This window comes from Trachypithecus francoisi, unplaced genomic scaffold, assembly GCF_009764315.1.
Source record: "Trachypithecus francoisi isolate TF-2019V2 unplaced genomic scaffold, Tfra_2.0 Lachesis_group5, whole genome shotgun sequence".
Lineage (NCBI taxonomy): Eukaryota > Metazoa > Chordata > Mammalia > Primates > Cercopithecidae > Trachypithecus > Trachypithecus francoisi.
Window position 1 is genome coordinate 86,562,895 of NW_022681470.1, and position 17,508 is coordinate 86,580,402.

A 17,508-nucleotide genomic window follows, 5' to 3' on the forward strand; every position below is an offset into this window, starting at 1 on the left:
ATATAAGGATGGATTTTTTTTAAAGCCATGGTTCTTGAGGCATCCACAGTCTAATGCTGTTTTACACAAAATGTGATCAGACAGACACCTGCAACAGAATCACCTGAGGGAGGCTGTTTTAAAAGATGCAGGCCTCCTGGACATTTGCACAGAAAATTTCTTATTTAGTAAGTATGGAGCAGCGTCTGGGACCTGCATTTTTTAAAAAGCACTCCAGGTGATTCTGATGCATATTAAAGATTGAGAGCCACTGGCCCAGTGGAAGACAGGAATGTATGAGGATAATTGTAGAGCAGTTGTGCCTAGTTGCAGTAAAACAGATATTCACAATGTGAAATGGAGACATAAGAAGGGGCTTTAGTGGGTAAGGCTTGGATGTTGCAATGAGAAAGATACAGTTTCAAATTCTGCTGCTGTCACTTACTTGTCATGTGATTGACCTTTTCTTGGTGTCTTATGTCCTCATATGTAAAATAGCCAAAGCTCTCACTTCACACCAATTACCAGCTTTTCATGAGACTACATATGTAAAGTGCTTAACTTAAATTTTGGAGCATAATAAACACTCGTTACTCAGAAGTCATCACAACTGTCATTTTTAATTATTAATGGAACTTAAAGGAAAGACGGCGGATGAGAAAAGTTTTCCTGAGAACCGTGGAGCCTAAATTTAATTTTAAAGCAGTATGTCTCAAAGGATAAATATCTTGCAGTCCACAAGAGTTCTAGGATTTTTAAAGTTTTGTGTCTTTGATTATAATTTAACATTTTATACAAGAAGTAACCATCAGGGCCGGGCGCGGTGGCTTAAGCCTGTAATCCCAGCACTTTGGGAGGCCGAGACGGGCGGATCACGAGGTCAGGAGATCGAGACCATCCTGGCTAATACGGTGAAACCCCGTCTCTACTAAAATATACAAAAAAAAAATAGCCTGGCGAGGTGGCGGGCGCCTGTAGTCCCAGCTACTTGGGAGGCTGAGGCAGGAGAATGGCGTAAACCCCGGAGGCGGAGCTTGTAGTGAGCTGAGATCCGGCCATTGCACTCCAGCCTGGGCCACAGAGCAAGACTCCGTCTCAAAAAAAGAAAAAAGAAAAAAAAAGGAAGTAACCGTCATGCAATTTCACTGCCTGACTTTTCATTTGTGTTTACACTTGCACAAATGCCAAATGAAAGCCAGATGAAGTCAAGGATCAATCTGGAAATAGAGGAAATGTTGGGAAAACTAAGTCATTGCATTTCGTGAGGCAGTTTAATCTACTATGCCATAGGATTCAACGCCATCTTCACGCTGTGAGCAGATGTGCCATGGGGACTCTGGCTTTTTACATACCAACACATACCAGCTTATAAGCAGAAACTTGAGGCATAAATACACAAAGAAGAATGGCTCTGTCCCTGATACTGTTAGTAAATGGATTAGATATCCACTGAGTACCAATTTTAATATCAACACAATGCTAACCCCACCTTCAAGTGAGTAGACAATTTAACAAATTATCAAATGATACCTCATTGAAACTGACATTCGATGATTGCTTACTACAGAGTTTTGGTTGAGATCTTATTTTCCTGAACTTATGAACCCTCAAAGCTATTAACAACAATTTGTTCAACGTACTTACGCTAACAGGCATGTTTTGCATGAGTATTAATACATCTAAATAACACATTTAAACACAGACCAGACCCTGAGGATACATGGTTCTACTGTGTCTATCTTTAAGTTCCACACTAGTGATTAGTTTCAACAAAACCATATTATCTATCACATTAAAATAATTTACATCTTATTGGGTTTCATAGTTATATTTGATTTATTTTTCTCTCTCAAATCCCGAGGTCTGCTCAGATATAGTTGATTTCATTTATAAATTTGTTTTGGCTCTAGAGTTGCATAAGAACTATAAGCATAAGTAGTGTATACCTAGTTTTAAAATTATACATATTTTAATAAGATCCTAATAATAGATCACCCAAAGAGCTGAAAAAAAATTCCCTATAAAACATATCCATGTATTATTCAAGTTTGAGTAATACCAAAAGGGACAATCCTCAGGAAAAGTTTGTTCAGGGTTGTCTACTCTTCTATTATCACCTGTCTCTCTTGAAGAAGGCAGTCCCCACCTGTTCACCAGGGATGAGTGACAGAGAATCTGCTTTATCAGCAACTTATGACGAAGCCACCCCTGCAGCATGCCTGTTCAATAAGACCCTCGGCCACTGCTTCACAAACTTCCCTTCCCAACCCATCCTCCATCGCCAATAGCAAAGTCATTATTTGCGGTTGGGGAAAGGAGAGGACCAAGAGATCCTCTTCTTTGCAAGTGAAACACCATTTGCTCTACACTTAAAGCTATTTATTTATCTAGCCTTAAGAAGTGTGGTTGGCTGGGCACTCATGCCTGTAATCCCAGCACTTTGGGAGGCCCAGGTGGGCAGATCACCTGAGGTCAGGAGTTCGAGAGCAGCCTGGCCAATATAGTGAAACCTCATCTCTACCAAAAATACAAAAATTAGCCAGGTGTGGTGGTGGCTGCCTGTAATCTCAGCTACTTGGGAGGCTGAGGCTGGAGAACCACTTGAATCCAGGAGGCGGAGATTTCAGTGAGCAGAGATCGTGCCATTGCACTCCAACCTGGGTAACAAGAGTGAAACTCCGTCTCAAAAAAAAAAAAAAAGAAAGAAGTGTGGTTAATGGTGCAGGTGGAAATTGAATTCCTTTTGTTTTTTAGTTTTGTTTTATCTCATTTTACTTTTTAAATTCTAATATTTACATACAGATACTGATTGAGTAGGCCTGGTGTGAGGCCTAGACTGTACATTTCTTTTTATAATTTTAAAAAATATTTTTAAATTGACAAGTAAAAGCTGTATATATTTACAGCACACAACATGATGCTTTGATATATGCCTACATTGTGAAATGGCTAAATCACACTATTTAACATATGCATTACCTCACATACTTATTCTGTTGTAATGAGAACACTTAAAAATTACTCTCTCCGAAATTTTCAAGGATACAGTTTATTGCTATTAACTGTAGTCACCATGATGTACAATAAATGTCTTAAATTTGTTCCTATGGTCTAACTGAAATTTTGCATCCTATGACTAACATCTCTCTAATCTTCCCACCCTACCTCGCCCAGCCTCTAGGAACCACCATTTTCCTCTCAGTTTCTATGAGTTCTACTCCCTTACACCCCACATACAGATGATATTATGTGGTATTTGTCTTTCTATGCCGGCTTATTTCACTTAACATAATGTCCTCCAAGTTCATTCATGTTGTCACAAATGACAGGATTTCCTTCTTTTTTAAAGCTGAATAGTATTGCATTGTGTGTATGCACTGCACTTTCTTTATCCATTCATCCATTGATAGACACTTAAGTTGATTCCATATCTCAACTATTGTGAATAATGCTGCAATAAATCTGGGAGTGCATGTATCTCTTTGACATACTGATTTCATTTCCTTTGGCCATCCAGTAGTGAGACTGCTTATAAAAGTAAACAATGGCAAGGCACCATGTCTCACACCTGCAATCCCAACACTTTTGGAGGCCAAGGTGGGCGGATTACCTGAGGTCAGGAGTTTGAGACCAGCCTGGCCAACATAGTGAAACCCCCTCTCTACCAAAAATACAAAAATAGCCAGGCGTGGTGGTACATGCCTGAAATCCCAGCTATTCAGGAGGCTGAGGCAGGAGAATCACTTGAACCTGGGAGGTAGAGGTTGCAGTGAGCCAAGTGTGCCATTGCACTCCAGCCTGGGTGACAGAGCAAGACTCTGTCTAAAAAAAAGAAAAAAAAAAAAGTACTTGATGTGGATCTAGATATCTCAATCCTTTGTCAACACTTTCATCTAACCTGCATGTATTCAGAAGAAAGTGTCATACACCATGATCATCAGGCTGTCTGGCGGATATGTTTTCCTAATGCCTATTACTGAATCATGCATTTGTAACTATAATAACTTCATCATCATACAGATGGATTTGAAAATATTTTTAAATTAGCATCGTAGTACTTCTCTCAATAGCTCTGAGAAACTGTGAGTAAATTTAGGAACAAGTTGTGGATGACAATTATTGCTTATGTTCCTATGGAGGGCTGGATTAAGACCTTACAGAGGCTTCAGATACAGAAATATTATAGTCTCTTCTCCACTCCCACCCCAATATGTACTTCACTATTTTTAAAAATGCTAAAAAGTAGCATTAGGTGCAAGAACATGCAATAACATTTCTATTTTCTATTTTTCTCATGAAGACTACTTCAATACATTTTTGGAAACCAAATATTAGCTTATTTCCAAAAGGAACTGGAGGTGTCCCTACTAGAGTCCTAAACACTTTTGGATAAAGCCAGTCGCAAGTGTATCCCAGGTTTTCACAGGCATCATATCTCTTAGAAGCCAGGTCTCATTTCTTATGTACAGTCTGCGGGTAACAAATCTGGAACCATTCTGAATGTGCCAGACTCTCTTTTTCCAGTTTAACTACCCAAGAACTCCTTCCCAGACTTCTCCTTGCCCTAATCCTACCCAAACCAAATGAGAGCTTAGTTCTAAAAGTATGAAATTCCTTTCAATATTCAAGTACGTTGTAAGTTAGAAAATAAGATATTCTGGCCAGGTGCAGTGGCTCACACCTGTAATCCCAGCACTTTGGGAGGCCGAGGCAGGTGGATCACCTGAGGTCAGGAGTTCGAGACCAGACTAGCCAACACAGCAAAGCCTCGTCTCTATTGAAAATGCAAAAATTAGCTGGGCATGGTGGTGGGTGTCTGTAATCCCAGCTACTCGGAAGGCTGAGGCAGGAGAATCACCTGAGCCCAGGAGGCAGAGGTTACAGTGAGTCAAGACCGAGCCTCTGCACTCCAGCCTGGGTGACAGAGCGAGACAACATCTCCAGAAAGAAAAAGAAAATTAGATCTTCTGCCCTATTTAAATGCTCTTCTTCTTTCCTATATTACTTCTGCAAAAGGCATGAGGCCAGCAGTGAAAGGGAAACGCAGAGTCATTAAAGTTTACCTGTGTAGGTAAGTCAACATCAGACATTCTGAGCATCTTTGTTAGAAAATATTTTGTAGATGTTGGCAACTCAATCAATTGAAAAATGATGATGAGAAGCACCTGGGAACCTAGAGGTGGAACTTTCTACAGCTCAGGGAAAGGCACAGTGTAGCTCCATTTTTCTGGAGCATGGGGGGCGCTGGTGAATCTATGAAAGGGGCAGAAGAATCTGGTACCTTAAGTCATGAAAGTGAAACAGGCGAGTGAACTTCAGAAAGTTGTGAAGGAGAGACAATAGGAAGACTATCAATCCTCTTTAAACTGTGAAAACAAAGCTTGCCACCAAAATACAGCAAAAGGATTAGAAAGCAACTTTTCAGACGCCCTTGAAGGAATTGTATAGATCTAGAATTTACATCCTAGATTGACATCCAAGCTTGATACCCCTTTGGTAATAAATGGCTGAGCAAAAGGCTTAGAAAATTTTTCACCTCCAAACATGGTATTAAGTAGCAGTTAATTTGTTTTTTACATAACACTGAATGTTCAAATAAGGATTTTTTAAAAGCTTTAACAAATGAAAGGTATTTTAGAAAAGAGAGAACACTCAGTGAGAGAGGGAAAGGTTAAAGGCAAGCACTTATATTATAAGAGGACTGAACACACCCATGAGGAAAGGAGTATGATCAAGAGAAAGACACCAGCACTGCCTGTAGTCAAACCAGGAGAAACCAAATCTAGGGTAGTATTCTGAAACCCTCCTAGAATAACCACCTTCTATTAGTTGTTAAAATAAAATAAAACAGGCTGGGCATGGTAGCTCACACCTGTAATCCCAACACTTTGGGAGGCCAAGGCAGGCAGATCACCTAAGGTTGGGAGTTCAAGACCAGCCTAATCAACATGGAGAAACCCCGTATCTACTAAAAAAAAATAGAAAATTAGCTGGGCATGGTGGCCCATGCTTGCAATCCCAGCTACTCGGGAGGCTGAGGCAGGAGGATGGAGAATGGCTTCAACCCAGGAGGCAGAGGTTGCAGTGAGCCGAGATCACGCCACTGTACTCTAGCCTGGGCGACAAGGTGAGACTCTGTCTCAGAAATAAATAAATAAATATAAATAAAACAAAAAATAAAACAAAATAGCCCTGTATATAATATAGGCCCAATACAAACCGAGTTTTCACATGAGCTTATCTGTTCCTCCTTATCTGTACTCACAAGACATTAGTATATTTCTACAATGTTCACAAATCATAAGAATCAAGATTTAAGTCCAGTACTTCTGATAGCAAGTCCAGTACTTAAGCCATTTTTTTCCATGACCTAGCTCTCTTTAGATGCTGATCTTAACGGCATAACCAATTAATAGAAACTTATTGAGCTCTTTTCCATCCTCAAACACTATAGTGTATGACATTTCAATTACTGCCCTCTAAAATTTTTTCCAACAACAAATAAGCACTGTGCCAGGCATATAAAATAAGTCCTTAATCTAATATACAGTGAGAGTTTGGTAAGTAATCACTTACGGGTTAATGTTATAAGGTGAGTTAGAACGATCACCTAAGACATAGTCTTTGCTAAACTAAGTGATACTGACCAAAAGAACGAGGGATTCCAAGAAGTAAGATCCGGGACGGATGGAGGATCTGAAACTTAAGCTGGCCTTCAAGAATAGTGGTATTTGGCTAAAATGAGAGGAGAGAGGAGCATATTCAGAGAGTATGGGGACAGGATGACAACTAGGGTGGAGATCATAGTGACTCAAGTCTTATCTGTGAAAGTGAATATGGGGGTGTGGGTGCTGACAGGACAGCGATTAGCATAATTGAACCAGAAAATGTAGAAATTGTATATTGTCCTTTACAGATGAGAAAAATTTAAACGCTGAAAGATTTAAAACATTGTTGCACAAAGTCCCACTCCTCATAGGTGGCAAAGTTAAAATTAGAATCTCACCCTATTAACCCTTGGCCCATCACTCTTTCTACCATACCAAGTTGTAGTTAAAACAACACAATGAAGGTGGGTCCAGTGGCTCATGTTTGTAATCCTAGCATTTTGAGAAGCAAAGGTGGGAGGATCGCTTGAGCCCAGGAGTTTGAGACCAGCCTGAGCAACATAGTGAAATCACATCTCTACAAAAACACAAAACAGTTAGGCAGCTGTGGTAGCACGCACATATAGTCCCAGTTAGTTGAGGGGCTGAGGTGGAAGGATCACTTGAGCCCAGGAGGTACAGGCTGTAGTGAGCCATGATTGCACCCTGCACTCCAGCCTGGGCAACAGAGTGAGATACTGTCTGTAAAAACAAACAAACAAACAAAACAAATGACTATTCTTTAAGTGATAGTTATTATAATTTGAAGGGTATGACACAAAAATACCTATATATCTGCTATTAACCTATTGAATTAGTCTTTCTCAAGAATTTGAAACATTTCTGCCTCAGGTAGCTTTAACAAATAAAATAATATCATTTAAGTTTAGGGTACTTATCTGAAAAACAAAATCAATCTTTTAAAATACAGATGCTCATGATTATAACTATATTACGATGACTGCCTTCAAATAAGAAAGAAGTAGCCAAGATGGAATCAAAGTGCTAGAATTTGGAGACTGGGCAGATTTTTTAAATTAAACTCTAATTCTTTTACAGCAGTTCTAGGTTCCCAGCAAAATTAAGTAGAAAGCACAGATTGTTCCCATATACACCCTTGTCCTCTGCTATAAAACCTCCCTCACTATTGACATCCCTCACGACATTGGCACATTTATTACAATCAATAAGCCTATCAATAAACCTAATCGTGTGTGATATCAACACATCATTTTCGGCCAGGCGCAGTGGCTCACACCTGTAATCCCAGCACTTTGGGAGGCCGAGAGGGGCAGATCACGAGATCAGGAGTTCGAAATCAGCCTGACCAACATGGTGAAACCCCGTCTCTACTAAAAATACAAAAATTAGCTGGGCGTGATGGCACGCACCTGTAGTCCCAGCTACTCAGGAGGCTGAGGCAGGAGAATCGCTTGAACCCGGGAGGCAGAGGTTGCAGTGAGCCAAAATCATGCCACTGCACTCCAGCCTGGGTGACAGAGCAAGACTCCATCTCAAATAAAAAAAAAAAAAATCATTTTTACCCAAAGTACATTGTTTGCATTAGGGTTCACTCTCAGTGTTGTACAGTTTATACATTCTATGGGTTTTGACAAAGGTATAATGACATACATCCCCCACTGTAGTAACCACAGAACAGTTTCACTACACTAAAAATCTTCTCTGTTCCATTTATCCCTCCCTCACTCCTAATCCCTGGCAACCTTGAATAGTTTTTACTGTTTCCATAGTTTTGTCCAGTGAAATTCAAAATTCGGAGTACTATTTCTACTGAATGAGTATCGCTTTTGCACTGTCATAAAGTTGAAAAATCATAAGTTGAACCATTTTAAATCAGGACCATCTGTATTTTCTCTCAACCGATGGTTTGTATTGTCATTCTCTTGACATTGTCTTTCATAAAGCGGAAGTTTACAGTTTTAATGAAGTCCAGCTAATCAGTGATTTCTTTCACAGATAGTGCCTTTGGTGCTGTATCTAAAAGTCATCACAATACCCAAGATTACTGAGATTTTTTCCTATGTTATTTTCTATGAGTTTCATTGTTTTGCATTTACATTTTGGTCTATGATCCACTTTGAGTTGCTTTTGTGAAGGATGTAAGGTTTGTACCTAAGATTCATTATCTTTGCATGTGGATGTCCAGTTGTTCCAGCACCATTTGTTGAAAATACTACCTTTTCTCCATCAGATTGCCTCTGCTTCTTTGTCAAAGAACAGTTGGCTACATTATATGGGTCTCTTTGGGCTCTCTATTCTGTTTTGTTGATCTATTTGTTTATTTTTTCACCAACACCACAATGTATTTGTCTGGACGGAGGGAGGAGGGGAACAAAAGAACAAAGGGACGAAGATGGCGCATTTCCGGGTTCTTTTTTTTTTTTTTTTGAGACAGAGTCTCGCTCTGTCACCCAAGCTGGAGTGCACTGGCCAGATCTCAGCTCACTGCAAGCTCCGCCTCCTGGGTTCACGCCATTCTCCTGCCTCAGCCTCCCGAGTAGCTGGGACTACAGGCGCCCGCCACCTCGCCCAGCTAGTTTTTTGTATTTTTTAGTAGAGACGGGGTTTCACCGTGTTAGCCAGGATGGTCACGATCTCCTGACCTTGTGATCTGCCCGCCTCGGCCTCCCAAAGTGCTGGGATTACAGGCTTGAGCCACGGCGCCCGGCCTCCGGGTTCTTCATCACCAACTTTCCCACGCCTGGGAGGAGACATAGGCCGACTGAGCAGGCGCCACCTGACGTCCCACCGGGAAACCGAAACCTACTTGGCGGCGCCTACCGCCTGGCCCCCCACCTGCCTATGTCCTGCCCACTGCCCTCCCACCCTGAGGCCCAAGACATAAAAGCCGCCCCCGGCAGGCGCACGGGGCGAACTTCCTCGGCCCCTCCTCATAGGCGGGAGGTAGGAACTACGCACTGGAATGCCGGAGCGACTTCCTAGGCCTCCGCCACCAGAGACCGGTGAACTTCGCCCCTTTCCTTCTTCACATTGGCTAGCTAATAAAGTTTCTTTTTACCTTGCCTACTTGCCTTTTCTCTGGCATTTGCTCTGGTGGTCACATTAAAGCAAATCAGCATTGATTACCAGAGCTTTACAGTAAGTCTTGAAGTCAAGTACTATCAGTCCTTTGACTTTGTTCTCATTTAGTATTGCAGTGGCTAATCTGATCTTTTAACCTCTCTATATAAATTTTAGGATCAGTTTGTTGAGGCCAGTCATGGTGGTGCACGTCTGTAATCCCAGCAACTCAAGAGGCTGAGACAGGATAATCACTTGAACCCGGGAGGTGGAGGTTGCAGTGAGCAGAGATTGCGCCACCGCACTCCACTCTGGGTGACAGAGCAAGACTCCATCTCAAAAATAGAAAAAGAAAAAAAAAAAAAAGAATCAGTTTGTTGATATCCACAAAATAACTTGCTAGAATTTTGGTTGGGATTAGAACTTATTTTTAATTTTCATTGATATTATTTTAGCATTATTATGTCCATTTTAAACTCTCTGTTATGTACACATTCTAAAATTACAACTGCATCTGTCTGAGGAACAGATTGCTATTCTTGAGTGAATTTAGCTCCCACTACTCTCTTACTGAGGTCGATTTGTTCCCCTGCATCTCAAGAGGGTTCATCCTGAAGGACAAGTGCCAGTAGCCTTTGAATACTTCACCAATCCTCTAACTTTTACATGCCTCTGAGAAGTTACAGTACTGCAAGGCATTTTGGTATGGCTCCCACGAGGACTTCTGAAGTGCGATTTTCTTTTACAAAGCCCAAGTACTCACTCATTTTACTTCCAGCAAGAAATGGAAGTGGCATATATTGGTGTGACTGTACTTTAAAATTGCCAAAAACACACATAGATGCACTTGCACCCACTTCTCCAACCTTACCGTGGGGATATGGGAGTTTGTTCTTTAATGCTTGGATTTAGACATAGAACGATAGCCATAATTATGATAATAATGAAGACCATGGCAACAAAGACAATGGTGATAAGAAGTACAGTCCCAGGCCGAGCACAGTGGCTCCCGCCTGTAATCCCAACACTATGGGAGGCCGAGGCAGGTGCATCACCTGAGGTCAGGAGTTCAAGACCAGCCTGGCCAACATGGTGAAACCCAGTCTCGACTAAAAATACAAACATTTGCTGGGCGTGGTGGCGGGCACCTGTAATCCCAGCTACTCGGGAGGCTGAGGCAGGAGAATCACTTGAACCCAGGAGGCAGAGGTTGTGGTGAGCCAAGATCGCACCATTGCACTCCAGCCTGGGCGACAGAGTGAGACTCCATCTCAAAAAAAAAAAAAAAATACAGTCCCAAAAACAAGGAAAAAGAGGATGGGACTCTTGGTAATGGCTTTATGCCTCATTTGCCTATACCAGTGTCTCCTTTATCAGAGATTTAATCATATGTGTTTCTGAAATTTTCTCTAGTCACTGCTGTATGTGTCTGTTGTTTCTAAGTTCCTAAGGACAAGAATTATGTCTTTTACTTCTGGATCCTTCACTTCACTTGTTTATATATTCAGCAGATGTTTTATTAAATGTCTACTATGTCCAGATATTGTGTTAAGCCCTAGCACTGAATAAGGCATGCACTAAGTGCACAGAAAAATTTTTTTCTAATAAATGCGAAACCTCAAACTATAGCTACATAATATTATAAACAGCTTGAGAGGCAGCAATATGACTTATTATTTTCATAATAACAAATAGGGCATAAATAATAAATTTATTATTTTGTTATGTTTAATAAATACATATTGAGTAATTAATAGCAAATAAAACATAATACTAACACAAGGTTGTAGTAGTAGGGAAATTGTGCAAAGGGTAGAAGGAATTCATGAGAACTCTGCATTTTGTTCTCAGTTTTTCTATGAAGCTAAAGTTGCTCTATACTTTTTAAAAATTATAAAAAATATAAAATTTGGGGTCCTATTTATGGCATAACACCTGGCTCCACTGACAATCACCATCTAATAACTATTTCTGTATTATTTTTAAATTATAGTTCAGCAAACTTTAAAAGCTAAATTTTATTAATCCAGCGTGGATACCAATTTTCTAAATCAAGTTTTGTACAGCCAAATTCATATTATACTCCCTAGAACCTAAAGCAATGAATGCTTATAAATGCTCATAACTTCGTGGGTTTTGTTCATCACAAAATATAGAACAGTGTCCAACAGAGAATAGGCATGCAATAACTATTTACTGAGGAGTAAATAAATCAATACAGCAAAAACAAAATTATGACAGAGTTTACCAGGATGCTATGACATTTTTAATAGATAAAAAATATACCTGTGATTTTTTTTAAATCACCACTATTTAAGAGAAAAATAAAATCAGTGAAAACTATCTTAGACATGAGAGTTCACTGAGATTTGTATTGTTTCATGTTTTTTGGATTCATAAGAGCATTCAAATTTTAAAAGGAAAAAATGCAAAAATGCTAGATTATTTGCCCTCATTTTTAATCCATCTCCCATCTCAATTTATTTTGGCAACCTAAGCCATTAAGGCCCTAAGGATTATCTTGCATTACAGCAAACTTTGCGGGTTTAGCTACCTATGAAATATGTCCCAAAGGGCATCCACACCTACTATCCTCACAGGTACAGTGCTTTCCAGTTTCCTATACATTACCTTATCTAAACTCAAATGAAGAGGATAAAATTCATGAGGAAACTGAGGACCAGTGAAGTTTAAAAAACTCCTCTGAGATCGAAACCCTAGAAAATGATGGGGGTGGGACCAGAGCCGCACTACCTGTTCTTTTCACTACATGACGCATCTGAAGTTCTATTTATCACATGCCCTCTCCCTCTTTCTCATACTACAGAGCACCAGCCAGCACTAACCTCGGAGCTATAGATCCAAAGCGCCCCTCACAGATTTTTGTGGGGTTCCTTTAGGCACAAAATACAAGTCACAGATGAGTTAATGAGTGGATCCATTACAGACAATATCCAATTTCCAAGAGAAGCCCAGCTAAACTCAGGAGCTCGGTAGTAAGTCCGAACCCATGTTTAGAACTCCTCTACCTTTGCATTGCCCTTCTAGGCCTTAGCGACTCTTGGGCTGGCTCAAAACTGACCTTGTTCAGCATTTCAAAGCCAAAGTAAGATTCCAGCTAGTAATAAGTACATAATTTGCCAAATGCTGGGGTTTATAGCATTAGGAAACATCAAGTATTTCTATGCAAAACAATTAGAAAATAAGAGAATTATTTTTAGCCAAATCATATGTGAATAATGCAGATTAATAATAACATATTTAAATGTATACAAATATAATTAAAAGAGAAAAAGTTTACAGACACCATCACTTTAGCCACTAGGTGATTGATGCTCCAATAAACATCCTTGACAGGTATCTGGACGTCTCAGCTCCTTTACTAAACTGTGTTATTAGCACAGTGTTAATAAATCTTTGATGAATAGAATTAAATCAAATGGAATAAAATTGAATTGCCAAAGACAGCACAGTTAGAGATTTATCTTCAGAAGTACTTAACTCTGTTTCACATCAGAATCACCTGGGGAGCAGTTCAAAGTACTGATTCCCAATCTCCAACCTCAGATATTCTGATTTGATTGGTCTGAAAATCTTTTAAGGTCTACCCGGGGTTTCTAATTTCCTGGTGAGCAGTCCTCACTATGGATGGTTGCTGCATTCAGAGAAGCTCTGGGATGCCTGGGGATGCTGGACATATTTCTGGACTGAGTAGTCATTGTTGGGACAGAGTTGATCAATTCATATGTTGCACAGCTTCAAACGGGGCAAGAGGTATAAAGAGTCCAGTGTGTCTGTGTTGCGGACAGGTCACCACTTATGTGAGCTGGCACAAGAATGTTAGCATGTCTGTGGAGGTCCGCTTTTAGACATGTGTTTGCTTTCTGGATGCCTGCGAGACATGTGTCTGGATTGTGTGTTTGAGGTGAGGGTGATGTGAAGTGCCTGAAAGCAGATCTTTTAAAGGAGCTTAGGAAGGATATCTGAGAACTCATGCGAATTGAAAATGGTGTGACACGAATGTATGGAGGGTGGCCACTCTAATTTTTTCATGTGTCTATTAAAAATGAAAATACATGGAAAGGTTTGAAGTAAATTCACTGTGTGTGATCAAGAATTCATATGACTTCAAGACTGGGGAGCGATTATACAGGATGGGAAGAAAAGAGGGAGTTCACAGAGTGGCTAGGGGAGAATAAGCAGGTGATAAGGTTCTGTGCTTGGACATGGAGAGTGTTGAGGAATCTAAGTGAAAGGCATTCTGGAAACACCTTCCCCACTTCCCTTACATTTAAGGTTTCTAAAGCAAATGGATCTTACCCTGAAACGGAGGCTGGGGCCTCCCCACTGCAGGCTGGCTCTCCACCCCCACCCCAGGAGCAGTAGCCTCCCTTCTGACTGCAGGCACAGAATAGGGAATGCCAGAGAAAAGATGAAGGGAGATGTGCCTGCCAGTGACAAGAAGGTCCTGGGTCAAGGATCTGCCCTCAGCTGGATACAAAGCTCCTCAAATGTGAGTCTCATATGAGGAGCAATCAGGAGACTGGTCCTGACTAAACCCTTCCTTTTCAGAGACAGGGGATGCTTCACCAAGCACAGTGTCCTTCAGCCTGTGCTGCTTTGGGTGAGGAATCACAGCAAACCAGGCCAGCAGAAGAGAAGTTAAGACAGAGCCCTCAGGAGTATTCCCCTGGGAGGGAGGAGGGCCTGCTTCCATTCAAAGGAGATGGGCACTAAGGCTGAGGCCACCTATTTCAGAGTTTCACACACATCCAAATCCATCTACCCTCCCACCAGCGTCAGCACCGACTGCCAGACCCAGCACCACAGGGTCTGCCTCACAAGATGTTCTGGTGTTTACTGATCCTAATCACAAGAGCTGATACCGGTAAGCCCTTGATAGCCTTCAGCATGCATGCACATCCAATACCTCTTAAAGCAGTAACACTGAAAGGTACTGCCATTGTTCCCGTATAATAAATATAGAAGTCAAGGTGCGGAAAGGCAAAGCAACTTTGCTAAGTAGTAACAAGTACAGCCAGAACTTATCTTGAATCTTCTGACTCTAAGTCCCAGACTGTTTGCATAACGAAGGTAAGTATATACCAAAGACCCAGAAATCAACTCACATCTGATATCCCGATAAATGTTCAGCCAAGTGCAGGAGTGGCCTCCGAGAGAGAATCCATACTGCTCCGTAGCTTGACAACGTCACCTCCTGAGCACCCGGTGAAATATGGAATTTGACCTCAAAAGTAACCAAATGCAAGGGAGATGAGGAGAGTATCACTGAATAGTGATTCCAAGCATAGATTTTAGAGTCGGATATACATGACTTTCAAATGTATTAGCTACATTTCCTTGAGCAACTCATTTCACTTCTCTAAGCATTAATGTCCTTACATGTAAGATAGAAATAATGCCTTACACAGCTGTGAGAACTCAATCAAATTATGTATGAAAAGCTCTGAGCATGAATTATGTATTATTTTGAGTCTGGTGCATAGAAAATACTAAGAAGTTAGCTTCTTTTTATTTTACACACACACACACACACAAATATAACCATAGACATAATTAGCTGATGAGCTGCCATTGGCATCCTCTCTATTACTGATAATTAATGTCCTCGTGGTGACTTGCTCATCATACTGCCTCTATTGTCTCAGGCAGAATAAGCCTTAAAAAGGAAATGAAAGCAGAGGTATGGAGCGGAAAGAACACCGGACTAGCAGTGGAGAGAATCTCAATTTCATTTTCAGCTCCGCTACAGATGTACTGTGGGACTCCAACGGGTCGGTCCCCTTCCTATCATTTTTTACATCTGTGGAGTGAGGGGGTCAGATGAGAGGCCCAAGGCCCTTTTCAGGACTCTCAACTCTGGGTTGTAGGAAGCCAACGACCGGCAAAATGGTGCTGAATCCCCTACTGGCTTGAACAGGACGAACTCTTGCCTCAAATGGCTGGTGTGAGAGTTTCAGCCACTGGAAACAGTTCTCTTTCCCTTTGGATGGGACTTTTGAACCTAGGCCAGGACTCAGAGGTCCCAAATGAAAACAGCCCCAAGTCATTTCATAACAAAGGAAAAGACACCAAGAGCCAGTGAGGAGATGAGTCTGGGAAGCTGTATTTCATCGTCACAACTGAAAAATCCTCCATGCACCCAACCTTCCCCTAGCCACCCCAAATCTCAGGGGGAAGCCACCCCTCATCCAAAGTTACCCTTCCACAAGTAAATCAGCAACTCCCCTGAAAAACAAAAAGTGCTTGGTCTACATTATCTCCAAAACTTAGGACCTTCTAACACCACTACTAAATGTCTAAAAACTTAGCTCTCTTCCTCTGCCTTCTTCATCCTGAAACTAACTCTGCAATCGGGCTGTCTTGCCTGCCAACAATTTCAGCTCTGCTAACGCTGTTTATTGTATCCTGCAGCTGCTATGGATTCATTTATTTTGCTTCGGCCTTCTTTGGTTATTAGTGATCTTTATTCTTCCCTTCATAGCATAAATCCAGACCCCCAAAAACATGGGATCTGATTTCTCAAGTCTGTGGTGTCTCATTCCATTCCCTTCCTTGTCTGACTGAAAAACGCCCTTCTGTTTCCTTTTTAAAACTTTTCCTGAAACACCAAAAGAAGTATATGCGGAGCTTTCATTTTCAAACAAGAAAAAATAATAAAGAAAAAAGACCCACATAACTTACTTTCATCCAGGGGTGCACAGTTTTGGAAAGAAGAAAACAGAGCTATAATCCACTGCGTTTCCCCAACCCAGAAAGAAGAATTTGTTGTGAAACGCTTCTTTTTCCACTTTGCTGGTGAAGGAGCCTGGTGGTAGGCATACATCCACAGGCTGATGCAAGATGCCTTTGAGAGAAACCTCACATTCTGAGGATTCCTGGGAAAGCGCCAGGGATCCCAGCATCCAATATATTGCACATTTGGTTTCAATTAGGAAGGGGGTTGGGGAGGGAAGAAGGAAAGTCACCAATCAGAGCTGTTTTCTGTTTGGAGGCTATTTCTTTTGACCCAAGGGACTATGGGCAAAGCTATAATTTACAGCAAAACCCATTCATAGAAGAAAAAACATGTATAACCATAGGACAGACTTAAAGACACAGCTCCCTTCTGCCTTATTCCCACTCATATCCATCTCCTCTTCCTTCCCCTCCATTTAAGACTTGATCCCCATCCTGTGATCCCCCCCGCCACCTACCCCACACCTCATTTTTCTTACTTGAGCTGAAGCTATAAGCACAACTTAAAGTTTGGGGTTTCTTCGAGTTGAAGTTTCTGGGACAGTTGGGACACACACGTGGAGCTGACCTTTAGTATTTTGACCATGAAAGCCTAGAGCTGAGCTCTCCCCTGAAAGACTTGATTTAATCGCTTGCCACCACTGCTTCCCCCACCAAAAAAAAAAAAAAAACTGGAAAGTACCAGAATCCAGGATTCCTATTTTTTTCCACTCAATTCCCAGTTGGCTGCTGCCTCTGAGGGTCTGTTGCTGTCCTGGATTCATGCTGCTAAATGAAAACACAAGCATTTATAAGGACTTTCTAAATTATTTTGTGAACTTTTTTTTTCCCTCCTTTATCTTCTGCCTGCTTCCACAGCCATGGTCAGAGATCATGTGAAAGGGGCGGGTAGGCAACAGGGGAGGAGCCTTCACTCCACTCTCCAAACGATAACTAATAACCCTCTCCATCCATCCAGGCTCCAGCCTTAACCCTTCAGAGCCTGGATCATTCCTGACCAAGCCCATGCTGGGCTGTTCTGGAGGTCCTGATTCTCTGTGAGTATGGAGAATGCAGGGCAAGCAGGGACCCAGGAGCAGGA

At 41.3% G+C, this 17,508-nt stretch overlaps 1 protein-coding gene across 2 annotated transcripts in view; it reads right to left on the bottom strand.

The window, feature by feature from the left end:
* Nucleotides 1-16,731, bottom strand: part of DDR2 (discoidin domain receptor tyrosine kinase 2) — a 163,774-nt gene extending 147,043 nt beyond the window's left edge. The window contains exons 1-2 of one of the 2 annotated variants that reach the window (XM_033196487.1): nucleotides 16,374-16,731; nucleotides 14,798-14,916 (exon numbers count right to left, since the gene is read on the bottom strand). The gene's annotated coding sequence lies outside the window, so the exon portion shown is untranslated. The remainder of the gene's footprint in view (nucleotides 1-14,797; nucleotides 14,917-16,373) is intronic. The other variant, XM_033196485.1, reaches the window with a different exon arrangement.
* Between the last annotated feature and the right edge of the window lie 777 nt (nucleotides 16,732-17,508).